Source organism: Harpegnathos saltator, unplaced genomic scaffold (assembly GCF_003227715.2).
Source record: "Harpegnathos saltator strain DR-91 unplaced genomic scaffold, Hsal_v8.6 scaffold36, whole genome shotgun sequence".
Lineage (NCBI taxonomy): Eukaryota > Metazoa > Arthropoda > Insecta > Hymenoptera > Formicidae > Harpegnathos > Harpegnathos saltator.
Genome location: NW_020230161.1, coordinates 1,015,867 through 1,030,876, shown reverse-complemented (window position 1 = coordinate 1,030,876; position 15,010 = coordinate 1,015,867). Strand labels below are relative to the sequence as shown.

General features: G+C 50.7%; 1 protein-coding gene across 3 annotated transcripts in view; it reads right to left on the bottom strand.

Moving 5' to 3' along the window:
* The window catches only part of aop (ETS variant transcription factor anterior open), a 171,115-nt gene that overhangs the window by 30,267 nt on the left and 125,838 nt on the right, over positions 1–15,010 (bottom strand). For 2 of the 3 annotated variants that reach the window (XM_011153838.3, XM_011153839.3), the window contains exon 1: positions 11,490–12,441. The exons of the other annotated variant lie outside the window; for it this stretch is intronic. The gene's annotated coding sequence lies outside the window, so the exon portion shown is untranslated. Of the gene's footprint in view, positions 1–11,489; positions 12,442–15,010 lie in introns of those variants that run through there. 3 annotated transcript variants of the gene reach the window in all.

Below are 15,010 nucleotides of genomic sequence, written 5' to 3'. Positions count from 1 at the left end.
ACGTAAATGTATCCGTTATGTACCACAGGTGGACGATAAAAGGACATAAAAGTAATTGGAGGAACAGGATACGTACAGGCGCACGGAGATAGACGAGGAAGAGAGCCGAGATAGGAAGCAGAGCGGGACGACGGAGGGGAGCGGAGAACAAAAAACGCGAAGGAGGGGGACACGCGGAAAAGAGGAAGAGGGAAAGAGAAGAAGAGGACGAAGCCCGGAGCGATCGCGCGAGGCCGGAGATCCACCGCTCGCTGCCTCCCGAGAGGAGAAAAAGAGAAGGAGAGGTCCAAGGTCCGTGCTTCCGGTCCGGATACCGACCGGTTCTCCCGTTCTCGCGATACAGACGAGGTGGAGGAGGACGAGGACGAGGAGGAGGAGGAGGAAGAGGAGGAAGAGGAGGAGGAGGAGGAGGAGGAGGAGGAGGAGGAAGAGGAGGAGGACGACGACGACGACGACGACGAGGAAGAAGAGGAGGAGGTGAAGGGAAGGGAAGGGAGATAAAAGGATCTATCTTCCCGCCCAGCGAATATCCGCGTCGAGCAAAATCTCCGAGCGCGGGCAAACAGCTTTAATGGCACTCATACACCTTACTAATCTTTTATAAAAAAGCACTATTTCATCATTTTTTTCCCCCGGTGTAAAAGCATCCCCCGAAGGAAGGCGTGCGCGCACTTGGAAGTACTTTCCGTCATAAAAAGTGAGCGAGCTGGATGAATATTTAAGGAATATGAAAATCGCGACCTCTCTTCCCGAGACAGCTTTCTTAAAATACGACACTGCGAGTCATTCGGAGACGAGGACACAATGAGTCTTACTCGCTTGTTAGAATTAAAACATGTGGAACATGTAACTTATTAGAATATTTTCGACATTGCGGATACGTGTTTTCTTAACCGAGACGTACAACCAAATATATAGAGAGCGAGAGAGAGAGAGAGAGAGAGAGAGAGAGAGAGAGAGAGAGAGAGAGAGAGAAAGAGAGAGAGAGGCTGCGCCTTGTAAAAGATTAAAGAAACTTCCGAAAATGCGAGAAATGTAGACGGATGGGGAGGGAGGGGATGATAGCGGGATCTCGACACGATTTATAATCGATGCATCCATGCGATGCGAGAGTCAGCCGGCCGGATGCGACGGACGAAACGCAATTAAATCGGGCTAAAGATCGCGTTCCGCTCGGCGGTGTAATAAAGATGTAACAGTAGCTGTAAAGCGCGCGGGAATCGCGTATCGTTGCTCGTGCGACCAAGTGTATCACACACACACACACACACGCCGCCACTGCTATGCACCATGATAAACGCAATTCCCGTTTATGCGACTCGCATGCATGTATTGTGGAGCGCGTGCGACGTGACACGGCGCGTTGCACAGCCGTCCGCGGAGCGGCTCGCTCGCCTCAGTCGGCCATTTCAATATAATATACATATATATTCGGTATACTTTAACATTTTTAATTTACCCGGACGGACGTTTCGTGCGCTCCCGTCCTTTCGCGAAACGTTTTATTTCGCAAAGGTTGAAAGTTTTTTAATATCTCACTTTTGTTCCCCTCTAAATTAGCCCACGATATAGAATTCGAGCCGAAGGCGGTTCCGATTCTTGGAGCACGGCCTCCGATGAAAGGCGAAAATCACTCTCGCAATATTCGTTATCAGTGCATTGTCATAGCCGATAAACGCGATTATCGACGCAATGGCGATGACAGCGGCGACGACTAAAATACACGTCGGATCCGCGATAATCAGCCGACGCGTGACAGACATCGATTATCTCTTGCATAATAACGATCTGGAGAGCCACGATGTCAATGCAACGCGCGTTTCAGGTAGCTCCGACACGATACGCTGGCACAAAGAACATTCGTCGTCGTCGTCGTCGTCGTCGTCGAAGGTGGAAATGAAAAATGTTGCGAGAGTTTACCGAAACAATCTGAACGAGACGCGATAGCGGTGCTTCGTCCGGCCTGAAAAATGTCTACTTCTCTAATCCTTTCGGGAAATAGCGCGGATGAGAGAAAAGAGAGAAAATCAAGATCGCCGTTAAACGGCCGTCGATTCGTCGTTTTAATTTATTTAAAACGAAATCGCCCGCTCTCAATGAGAACGCGTAGTGGTTTCCGCATAGTTAAGCGCGTTCCACTTCTGCACGCGTGAAAAAAAAAGTAATCTGCTTATAAATATAAGATTAGAACTTCCCGGAATCGACGCGGTTCAAGCTCGCGTTACGTCCGTCAGCATCGATCGTGTTTGTCTAGTCCAGTGCGCTTTTGTTCTCGTATGCAATGTTTCCTTCGGAAGCGTCGTGTGAGAGAGAGAGAGAGACTCTGAGACGACTCTCTCGGCAGGAGGGACGGGGGACACAACTCGGCACAACAAGCACGTTCGGAAATTGCAACTTGTGTCATGTTGCGGTTAAATTATTCGACCACCAGAAGCGCTCGATATCAAACTAGATATTATCGCACTCTACACCTTCGCTTCTTTCGCGAAAGTGACGTGGAGATAATCGCGCGCACGTTTTTGAGGTCTTTCACCCTTGTGATAGCGGGTAGCGCCACCTTCAACAGCGATAAATGTTGTGACTCACACTCGTACTCGTTAAATATATTATAAAATATTATCGCTTAACGATCACTTTCAGACTCCGGCGGAAGAGTAAAGACCAAATCACGGGGAGTGCTCCGCTTCACGGGACGGACCCGCCGAGAATTCGACGGGTAGGAAAGAGAAGAGAACAAAATGGAGCGAGGGGGTGAAGTAAATTTGACTCGTCGTTAATCCATACGGTTAATCAAGGTCGAGGAATTTTCTTCACGAGTCAGCCGAGCAGGTCTCTCTCTCTCTCTCTCTCTCTCTCTCTCTCTCTCTCTCTCTATCTCTCTTTCTCTCTCTCTCTCTCTCTCTCTCTCTCTCTCTCTCTCTCTCTCTCTCTCTTTCTCTCTCCGGCGCGATCTCGACGATCGATAGAGCCCTACGTAGAGAGAAGCACCGGAGAAATTTCCATGCCCCTACCTTCGTCCTTGACCGCCCTACCCTCATCCATCCCCTGGGGCCGACGGTAGTGCTTCCTCCCTTACTTCCGGGTTCCGGGTTCTTCCGGCGAGCTCCATGGAATTACGTTAGAAAGGCTTTCTTCTCCCCCGTCACCGCTCACCTCCTCGCTCCTCGCGCTCCTTTCTCGCTGTACGCGCCCTTCGCAGCCCACCTCTCTCATTTTCCTCTATTCACCCTTCTCCGGCGCCCTCTTATCAACGTCGACTTCGACGGACCACCCTTCGTCGGCCGTTTTCTCCCGTCGACGTTACACAGACTACGAGACTAAAGGCCGCGCCTTTGAATTCCCCGGCGATTTTCCACGCGATTTTTGCCGAGCGAAGTACGTTTCAAATTATCGGCCGAAAAGGCGCAACGAAAATCGTGAAGGATACGCGGAGCGGAAGCAGAGAAAAAAGAGAGAGAGAGGAGCGTTCTCGCTCGGAAGTTCAAAATTTCTCGAATTCTCGGACTTCAGGTCGCGCGTTTCCGGCGACGAACGGTCGTTCATGGTTATCAAGGGAACTCTAAACGAGCGAGATAGAAAAGAGAAAGGGAACGATAAAAATGCGGGGGACGGGAAAAGGGGTAGAAAGGTAGAGAAATGATGGAAAAGCCGAATGATTATTAACGTGCCCCGACAATATCAGTGAGAAATAACCGGCATTCTTCCGATATTTTTGCGGTTTCGGTGAAAGCGCGCGGCGGCGACTGCCGATACAACCCCCCTCCGTTGCAGTACCCGGCGCGCGCGCTGCCCCGAGAATAATTCCGGTAATTCGTCCCCTTTAAATGCTAATGTTTCGTCGACGCGACGCGATGCGACTAGAAGCCGCCGCCGCCGCCGCCGCCGCCGCCGCCGCCGCCGCCGGGAGAGGTCTTCGTGCGCGCGTTTCTCTATTCGCTTCCGGGTGACAGGTCTTCCAGCGGGACGGAGTCGCGCGCGTTCAAAAGACCGTCTTTCCCCGCGTCTTAGTCGCGCGCGAGTCTCTCTCTCTCTCCGTTCCAGTCGGAACATTCTCCTTGGAAATTCTACGTTCTTTCAGCACTCGCGTCAGCCTCGGACGCGTATTATCCACTTGACACTCTGCGTTTTTACATTTCTATATATTCGCATTTCTCTCTCTCTCTCTCTCTCTCTCTCTCTCTCTCTCTATCTCTCTCTCTCTCTCTCTCTCTCTCTACGTGTATCCTAATTACCTGCGTGTATATGTGCGTTTGTCTCACGCGCGCGCGCGCGCGCGCGCCTCTAGACAAAAATACTTTCGCTCCGCTGCGGAAATAATTTCGTGAGAATGCGCGAGAACGTATTGCCAATCGGTGAGTGCAAAAGTTCTGATGGCTCTCTCAGAGACGTCGGTGGTGACTGATCGGGTCGTTTTGGCGGCGCTTACTAATTTGTAGACGCGCCAACATGCCAAAGATAATAGAAAACAATGGCGATTACTCGGTGGAATGAGGATAAATTGTTTCTGCCGCCGGAGTTACTTAGTCCACTCTTCTATCACGAAGTCCATCGGAACCACTTTGCACTCACCCGATACACCGCTGAGAATATATTTCACGCGAAGTGCTACTACGTCTCTGCGTTCCATTTCCACGTTGTTTCGTTTCCGTTCTTACAGATCGTTTTAGTATATAAGATCGCACGTAAGAAGTCTCGTGCGAGTAGCAAGGACATGAATAATAATTACTTTCGATCTCACTTTCAGCGTCAGCATGTCGCAAGGATACGCAAAGAGTTCTTTCTTCATCCTTTTTTACGCTTTTCTCCTTTTCTCAAGCAGAATCTCGTTCGAAAAACATTCGAGCGTGGCTCGGCTGTAAGTCAAAGTGTCGAGCGCGTGCAAGTTAGATCACCGATCGCGCTCGGCTTGTACTTATTAATTTAATCGTAAATCAATCAGCGCGTCACGCCGCGTAATCTATGCATACGCGCGCGATAACAGGCGAATGTTCGAGTAACAGCGACATTAATATCCTCGCTTCTGGTGTCATCGTATCCGGCGTAGTACTTGTCGGGAAAATTAGCCGCCTGCGGCAAGTAAGTCCTGAATCTCGGTGTATAATTTATCCACATGAACTACGACTCTTTATGTAACCCGCAAAATTGTGGCTCTCCGCGGGCGCGACGTTACGCAACGCGTGACGGTTATTTAAAAAATTCATAAAAATGTGAAGGAATATCGCGTCTCTCTCTCTCTCTCTCTCTCTCTCTCTCTCTCTCTCTCTCTCTCTCTCTCTCTCTCTCTCATGCACGTTGGAATTTTCCTAGCGTGTGTCGGTTTTTCAATCGCAACGAACCTCACGAGCGAGCGTTTCAAGCTAGAAAGCTGCAACATGCGCTTATTTATCGTGGAATTACGAGGCATTAAATATTCTTGCACAATGGCGCTGTGCGCCGATCGTAATTACCAATGGGATATAAATAACAAAATAATTGTTTGTCCGATCATTAATGTGCTCTCCGACGATTCGTTCCATAAAACCTATTTGACTTTTATCCTGTGCTCTCACCACGTGCTTTTTTCTACTTTATCTCAAGAGTACGCCTTGTCGAAAATATATCTTCTCCTCAATGAGGAAGCCGACAGTGATGCAAAGGGATGTTCAAATACATTGTTACTTATATGATATTACCTGGATATGTAGAAGAAAGGAAACATCTTTCTGCCACACACAACACACACACACACGTACACGTACACGTGTACACACTTCACAGTTGAAGAAGAACCATCAGGTTTCTTTTCGAAGCACAGGGTAACTGACGCACTGCTCGGTAAGAGAACATGCCGCTTCTGAAGCGTTGAGAGATATGATATACGAGAGAGAAAATGCGAAGACTCGAAGACTACTATGTTTCCGGATTGGGAAATGCAGAGTCCAATCGCACAAATGGAATGGTCGAAGAAGATTTTTCTATTGGCAGCGTCCTAGAATTTTCTCTCTTCCCTTTCTCCGCCTCTTCATTCTCTTCGTCGTCATTCGATTAGGACGACGTCATTGCTCAACAATGACAGTGACAATGACGACAACGACAACGAGACGACGCGCATGGTATCGAAGTCGAGAATATACCACGCGGGCGCGGATTACACGCCCCTTCCTCACCCGCCGCCCGCTCTTTATAACCCGTGCATGCAGATAACCTATGTACATATCGCAGCCGTCTGTCGGCGGCGCAATGGCGTCAACGGCATCGGAAACCACCGGCGACCAAGCCGGATGTCTTCGTGTCAGAACGATAGGAATCATCGCGCGTGAGCGCGCACACATTGAATCCGCATCAAATGACTTCGCGATTTCTCGCGCGCGCGAGCTCTCGCATTACGATTATTCAATTTAGCAGGCGCCTCCCTTCGCGCGTCGAATCGATCACGCGCGATCGACAGTCTGCGCGCTAATAATCGCGCGCCATACCGCGATGTTATCTTCTTATTGTCTCATTTGGAGCATTATCTAGCCAATGACGAGTGGAGTCTTGCGGGGAAAAAGTCCCCAGAGCCAGGGGACAGTCCGCGAGTAAAACCTGAGATTAGAGTCACAGTGGAAATCAGCCCAATCGGGGGGCTGCCAATGGCACCTCTGCCTAGTGAAACTTTCTCAAATCCTTGCTATCCTTCCTCGCAGACATCCTCGGTCACCAGGACGTGGATGCCTTCGTCAACGCTTTCGCGCTCTTTCTTACGTTCGTAAAGGTTCGGAGCAAATCTGCTCAGTTCAGCAGCAGCATCGAACGACTCGAGTGCCTCGAACGGAAGCTGGTGCTATCAACGTGCGCGAATCATTCTCCAGAGAGCGTGATAGCGAGTGTTGCAACAAATGACGCGTGATTAAATCGACTCCCGACAGGCCCTCCGTCAAGATTCGACGAGCCGCGCGCGGATCTCGGACTTACGCCAATGAAGCAGCGGCCGACCCTCCGCGCTTTGTCTTCTTTACTATCTACTTACGGAGTTTGTAAACATCTTCACGGCGGGCTCTCGCGGAGAGCTTTGATTGCGCGCATTGCAGCGTCACGTCAGTGCCGGTACCGTTGCCTCGCTCGCGGTTTCGCAACGAGGAAGTATCGCGGGCGGGACGATGCATTAATCAGAAATCAATCCGCGTCGAGCAGCGGACAAAGGAGGAAAGCCCCGACCGATCGCTCTCGCGCCTGGCGCGACGAAGAACCGGAGAGCGAGGATGTCCTTGCGGGGGGGAGGGAGGGGGGGGGATACGTGCGTCTCAATTCAATTCTTTATGTGGAAGCGAAGAGACCCGACACTTCCCCGAGTGTGACGAGTTTCTTCCTTATTGTCTCTATTTTCCCAGCTATTTTTATCGCGTCATCGATCCGGGTAATCGTAACGACGCAGACGGTAAATGCGACGACAACCCGTTGCTCCGGCTTGATAAAGCCCGCCGGTTATCGTTTCTTCGGAATGTTCAAGGGTACTCGTCGATTTATCATCGGCGCGCAGTGAATTCGTCGCACGATACTCGCGCACGAATAGTTCCGGTTCGTGTGAGATCATCATTCGGAGATATTTCTATTCGGATATAATATTGTTAACGTTCAGATGTAACGTTATTCAAAGTTATTCGAGTCTCCTCTTCAACTCCGGGGAAGGCCGGGACTAATGAAAGTCCATTTTTGTCAATGGGCTGAAGAAAAGGTTCAAACAGATGTCCTTCGTCGTATTTTTTTCTGTCGCGGCGAATATGGACGATCAACAGAGAGAGAGAGAGAGAGAGAGAGAGAGAGAGAGAGAGAAACGTCGCGACACTCCGTGAGCCAAGAGAAAGAGAGTGTCCGCCGGCGGTATTATATCGCCGGCGTTATTTCTTCTTCTTTTTTTTTCCCTCACGTTAACGTAAGCGAGCGCGCTTCTTTTCACGCGCGCCGAGATGTTGCTCCCGATAACGTTTTCTCGCAGGCGCGCGTCATCTCGTCACGCATAGTTCACGATGGAGATCGAAACTGATATAATGTCATACGAGTTCAGACTCCGACGCCACAGGCACGCGTAGATGATCTCTTCTCGTTTATATCTGTGACAACAGCAACGGCGAACGGTGGCGCAAGATCCTTCCGTGCGTGTCGCGATAGCAACGGAAATTGAGCTCTACCGAAACTACGCCGATTTCGATCTTCGAGTCGAGATAACAACACCACGGTTGGAGATATCCCTCGGAAAATTTGAAGAAGAGAGGTTCTCATCTCCCCCGGCGTACAGCGTGAAAAATATTACCGCTTCGGAGAAAAATAACACACGTCTACACAGCTTCGTGATATTAAAATATTATTCACCTTTGCCTTTCTCTCTCTCTCTCTCTATCTCTCTATCTCTCTCTCTCTCTCTTTCTCAGTTTCAGGTAATAATATATCGAAATGGCTAGACGTACAATTGTTGAGCGCAAATTCAAAATTATTCCAAGCTCACTCTGGACGATCAATATGCGACAGAATTCTACTCGTAATTTCACTCGATCTATCATGCAAAAAAAAAAAAAAAAAAAAATCATTTAGAAATTACCGGAGATATCTGAAAATGTCGATCGAATTCTCCCGATATCTTTCTCACAGGCAAACGATTCCACTTGGGATTCTACCGCGAATCACAGGCCGCCCTCCCGAGTGTGTGCTTTACGAAATAAGAATCATTCGCCCTCAGTTCGCTCATTCGCCACAGCGCGGCGGCGGCGGCGGCGGCGGCGGCGGCCGCGCGCGAAACTCGCGGAAATCTTGCGAAAGCCGCGAGCGGGTATTACGCGCGCGAGGCGCTCGTCCAGACTCGCTCGCTCGCTCGCGTTATGTAAATGATAACGCGCAACTTCCTTAATAACGATTAAGAAATACGAGCGGTTCCTACCGGGCTGGTTTACGTAAACGGTTTCCGTATACGGCAAGGTACGTTAGATCCCATCGATCTGTCAAGAAGAGAAGCGTGCGTAGGCGCTTTCGTGTTCACGTGGTCGTCACCGTCCTTAATCGGCGCCGTCGTTATTGTCATTCGGCCAAACAATGCCCGAAGACTTATTTAAGCGCCAAATGATTTTCGAGCGATAAGATTATGTTCGAACATTGCAACACTTGTGAGATATTTGAAAACCTTACTTCCGCGTATCGATACGAGGAGGGGAGGGAGGAGTCGGAGGGGCGCGGGATGTGTGACTGCTACGCGACCACCCAATTTGAATTTGAATTCAATTTTCGCGACAACTTGTAGATACACGTGCCGGTTGTGTTTAGACTACGTCGAAAACGTCGAAAAACATATTTCAATATTTGCTCGTACCTGTACGCAAAGTGCGTGCGTGCGTGCGTGCGTGCGTGCGTGCGTGCGTGCGTGTGTGTGTGCGCGCACGCTGCAATATGTGTGAAAGTAAAAATCGTTCAGTCGTATATAGATCGTAGGAACAGAAAATATTCACCATTTCTCGTGCGAACGGCTCCCGTTCGTACGAAATTCCAGGGGGCCACACATATTGTGCGATAGCGCGAAGATCGGTTTACCTGATAGTAGCTCCGCAGAGAGCAGCGTACTACGATCCAGGCATTTCAGATATTTTTGGCTATTTCAAAAGTAGTTTAAGCATCTTAACTATCGGCACAGGTTAAATATAATTGCATTTTACATAACCATGTCTAATTATAGACAAAAGCGGCGCCCGCCCACCTAAGGCCGCGGCGGCAACATTAGCAACAAGCCCAATTAATATTTTACTCGGCCGATACTCGGCCGACGGGGCGGAAAGCGCTTTCGCAACGCCGGCATTATACAAGCGACGTCTCGTTATCATGTTTTGCTATCTATCGCATCTAAGTCTCGGGAGGAAATTCGATCGCGCGAGAAAGTCGAGCAGCCGTTTTTTTCATTATTTATTCTATACCGTTCGGACCTCATAAGGAATTATAATCCGCTCGCGAGAATCTCCAGATTTCAGACCGATCGCCGCCTCTCTCGCGCGCGATTCGAGACGTTTCGTTCGCGCCCGCGCCGCGTTGCTTGCCCGCTAATTGTCGACCTGCCGCAACGGCAAAGTCGCAAGAGCGCGCTGACGTCAGCGGTCCGCGTTAATTGAATTCCACGCGACCGTTTATTAACATCGCCGAGCGGATTAAAGCGAGGCCGGGCTTTCGGCGGATTTCCGGGTTCCGCGTGTCGCGCCGTGCCGGAATTAGCTGCTCGTCCTCTCGTACGTGGATCGCAACGCGCCGCGATCTCTCTCTCTCTCTCTCTCTCTCCCCCTCGCGCGCGCGCGAGCGAGCGAGCGCGAGGGTGAAACGGAGAAGGAAAATCGAGCGACTTGGAACGACGGTGCGACCTTTCGCGTGCGAGTTTAATGGGCGCGCGCGCGCGCGACGACGACAGTAAAAACGTGAGAATATAAACGTAAGAATAAAGCGCGATGTTACGGGGGGAGAGGGGGGAGGGGGGAGAGGACGCAGCAGGCAGCGCGAAGAAGCGTGTCTGTCGATACCGTTATGCCGCGCGAGACGCGGGAAATGATTCGTGGACCCGTGAAATGTGCGAGAGGAAGGCTAATAAAGAGATGCACGATCTTTTGCGAAACGAAACGAACGCGCTGCACCTCCGGTCCGTCGATTATCCTAACTGTATGCGTCCTTTATTAACGACGTGTCCGCGATTATAAATCGCGAACGAGACGAAGCGTTTCGCTTCGCTTTAACGAGTGTAAGCGGCGGTAAATTAAAACACGACTTTCGTGTGACACACGCGTGTACGCGCCACCGACACGGGGAACAATTGCAAAACCGGCAAGCCGTGCATTTTCCCGTGCGTAAAATTGATATTTAGCGTTTATGTAAACAACCGGCGGGCGTTTCGAGCGTGGCGCGGGCACTCTCGCGCACGAGAGAATTACGCAAGTGTCGCGCGGCATCGAAAAGTCGGGCATCGAGAATCGAGTTGCAGAATTCAGTTCGATCGCCAGAATTCCGCGGATCGCGCGGAAACGAGAAGCGGATCTCCAGAGGCGCGCGCAGCTCGCGACGAATTGGAGCAACCGCTCGCTCGTCGGCGATAAAGCGCGACGCGGCAATAAATTTTGATAAATCCCGCTCTCAAGATCGTGCGCGGAATACGCAGTTCGCGAGGCGCGTGTGACTCCGGCAGCGCCACAGGAGAGGAAAACTACGTTCGGCGCGACGACGACGACGACGACGACGACGACGACGACGACGATGATGACGACGGTTTGTTTACAGCGGAGGATCGGAAGTACCGAGAGTGCGCGCACGCGCACGCGCGTAGCGGCGGATATGCATGCGCGACACACGCACGTACACATACATACACGCACGCACGCACGCACGCACACACGTACGCAGAGAGAGCACAGACGCAGCGCGCACGTCGTCGACGTGGCTCGTCGTCGCTTCGCCGTAACGCACAACATGCAACATGCAACATGCGCGACATACGGAAAAATCTTGCGGCCAATTACCTCGAAGACTGCCTGCTCCGCTCGACTTCGCGATGTCGGCTGCTGCTTCTCGCGAGTAAAATCCTCCACGGCACGGGGCGACGAGCGGCTGTCAAATGTCACTGACCGGGCAGCTGTCAATGTCACTGGTCGACCGTGCGACGATAATCGGGACACAAACCGTTCATCCACCGTTCATCGGCCGATGATGAATCGCCGATCCCGTTCCCTCGTGTGTCGCGGGCACGCACGCACAGGGCGGCACGCGCGCGCGTAATCAGGTCGCAGCGGGCGGCATCCGCGAGAGCAAGAGGGGGGGGGGAGAGAGAGAGAGAGAGAGTCGGGGAATACGAAGGGAGAAGGGGATGGGAGGGAGTTAGAAAGAGAGCGGCTCTGTCCGCAGCGGAGTTTTCGCCGCGACCACGCGAGAACACGTGAGAGGGATTGTATCGGGAGCGCGAATTATCGGCGAGTTCGCGCTTCTTACGTATCACAGCAGAACGGCGGAGAATCCTCGGTCATAGCACTCGGGAAGGAGCGGCTTGTGCTCGCACTTGTGTCACTTGGTCCTTTTTAGCTCCCGCTGTCACTTGTGTCTCGACGATGACGACGACGATGACGACGACTACGACTACGACTACGAAGATGATGACGATGATGATGACGATGACGACGACGACGTCGACGACTACGGCTACGACGATCGCGGCAACGCGCGAGGACGCGAACGCGGACGCGGAGGTTCGCAAAGTTCGGAGCGCGCGCGCGACAACGGCTCTTGCGCAAGGATCCGCTTCGCGGAGACGATAACAAGCGCGTCGCTGCTGCTCGTCGAGCGGTGGCGATTGCGGCGCGACTGCGGCATACACAGCTGCGGCTTTAATCGCGAAAAACACCAATCACGTCTCGAGGTCGGCGAGCGACTGAGCTGAACTCACTGATGCAAAGCCGCTGTAGGAAGTGCCGGGAAGTGTTGCCACCACATCTCCTCCTTTCTCCCTTCCCCCGTACACACGTCAATCCCCCCGCCGTTCCCCCACTGTACGTCCTCGGTGAGCGCGAGTGAGACGGCGCAACGCAATCGGGAGCGAGTAAGCAGGCGCGGATCCACGACCGGCGGGGAAACGGTGTCTTGCCCCAGCCTCGGAAATTTTCCTCAAACATTTCTCGCCTCTCTGTAGCGTGCACGCCCGATTTTGCTTCACCATTTGCTCGCGTCGCGCGTAGGCGTCAGTTTTTCTCACGAAGACTGCGCGAATTGCGACGAGTCGTGGTCGGACAACTGCGAACGCGGAAAGCAGGGGAAATAATTGCTTGTCAAAGCTAAATTCGTCTTTGTTCCTGCGTCAACACGACCAAGGGCTCGGGAAGGAAGGGACGGACAACTTGTTTCTTCACAGGCGGATAGCTGTTCTCTCGAAACTCTACCGGCAATACTACCGAGCCTGATTTCAAGGATTAAAGGTCACTCTACGATACGTGTCGTAAGTTGTAAGCCGTAAGAATTGGCGAATCACAGTCGATTATTACAAAAATAATCGGCTATAATTGGTCAGTTCTTACGGCTTACAACTTACGACACGTATTGTAGAATGACCTTAAGCCGAGATCGAGAGAGTATGCCGCGTGCAGTGCGAAGAATCGTGCAATTACACTTTTCCGGCGGCTCTTCCCTTAGGAGATAAGCAATCTAACCAAACAACCAACTTACCCCCAGAGGTCGAGCCGCTGAATCCGCCACTGCCGACAAGTGGTATCGGTCGACGGTCATTGGCGGCTGCGGGCGGCGAATCGCGCGCCGCTTTTGGCGCGCGAGCGACCAGCGCCAGCGGAAATAATCGAATCGCAGTCACGGCGTCCGAGTGGGGAAATCGCCGCGAAGTTGGCGTACAGAACGGCAGGGAGAAAGAGGAGGGAGACCCGCCGACTTCCTCGTAGCTTCCTCGTAATCGCGATCATGATTGTCGTCGAGTTAACCCCGGACGATCGTTTCCACTTGCGAGCAACGTGGAACATCGTGATGGAAGTAGCCGGGGCTACTTCGGAAGTAACTCTACGGTAAAAATTTTTATCTTCTCTCTCTCTCTCTCTCTCTCTCTCTCTCTCTCTCTCTCTCTCTCTCTCTCTCTCATGATTCACGGACTAATGTGGAATCTATAGTAAGGCCAAACGTGCGCGCGCCGTACGGTGCCCTATCGCGGATAAAAGATCTGTAAAGTTCGAGACATTACTTTGATAACTCTAGAGACTTTATTACGATAACAAACGATTTATCGCGGACACTCTGATCTTTCCCTTTGATCATCGCGTGTATCACCAATTGTACGATCTATATATATATATATATATGTATATATATATATCGATGTACGATCATAACCTCGCATAACAATAGCGTTTTTGCGCTCTGTTATCAAGAGTATACACGAATATTATCTAAATACTTGTTCTATCTGAAAATACACAAATCGGAACTGCAAGACTTTAATCGCGTGAGAGTCGTGTCTTCATGTGATGTAAAATTGCTTTTAGGTTACTAATCCGCTCGCGTGGGTTACTAAAGCGCGTCGCGGCGGTAGAAGGGACGCGCGCGCGGCTACGTTCATGCGGTTGGATTCAAACGCATAGTACTACGATGACGTCGGCTGGGCATCGATGAAAAGTTCGCTCGCGAGTTCTCGTTGACGGATTCGGCAGATTCGCGCGATTTCCTCGCCTACAAGTGGACGAGCTCGGCTTGTGAGATCTTTTCGCGGCAGATATAGGTAAGTGAGAAAAGCTATCGATGCTTTCAGCATCGATAGCTTTTCTGTCTCGTGTCTCGAGCGTTAGATTGTCAGCTTGACGTAACGCTAATCTTGTCAACCGGCATCAGTTTGGTTTCCCAACCAAAATGTTCGTGACAAGTCTGCATGAAAGTAATACGAAGGATACGTATGTGTGTCTATTCGTGTAAAACGAGGCGAGTTAAAACTGCTTCTTGTGATTCGCGCAAAGCAAATATTTATAAGGTAGAGGTTGGTTCATCAAGACTGAAACGATCGCTCAACCTGTTAAATTTGCTCGACTAATAACCAAGAAACGTTAATCTAACTCCGTAATAATAATATTTACTCCGGTACCCATTTGGTTAAATTGTCCGCGCATTTTGATGAAGCGACAAATTTTTTTCGCGAGTGTAGGTCATTCTCGATTTAATTTATTCGACATTAAAATAAACACGTAGTCGCAGCTGGTTCCTCGTAAGTGCATCCATTGTTTTACTATATGAGAAAGGTGTTTCAGAGTAATTTAATTACGTATATAACACGGAGTTATCGAAACATTATCAATATTCGCGGTATTATGTACGTGCAAATAAATAAATCGTTTATGGAGGACTCATTCTTTTAAACCACTTGTATACGCAGCTATACGTCCGTAGTAAAGCAAAAAAAAGTTGCTAACTAATCGCGCGATAAGATGCTTAATCAGACGGGAAGTAATCAAATCTAATAATCACCGATTGATTCGTACAGGCAATAACAAATCATTGCGTGAGG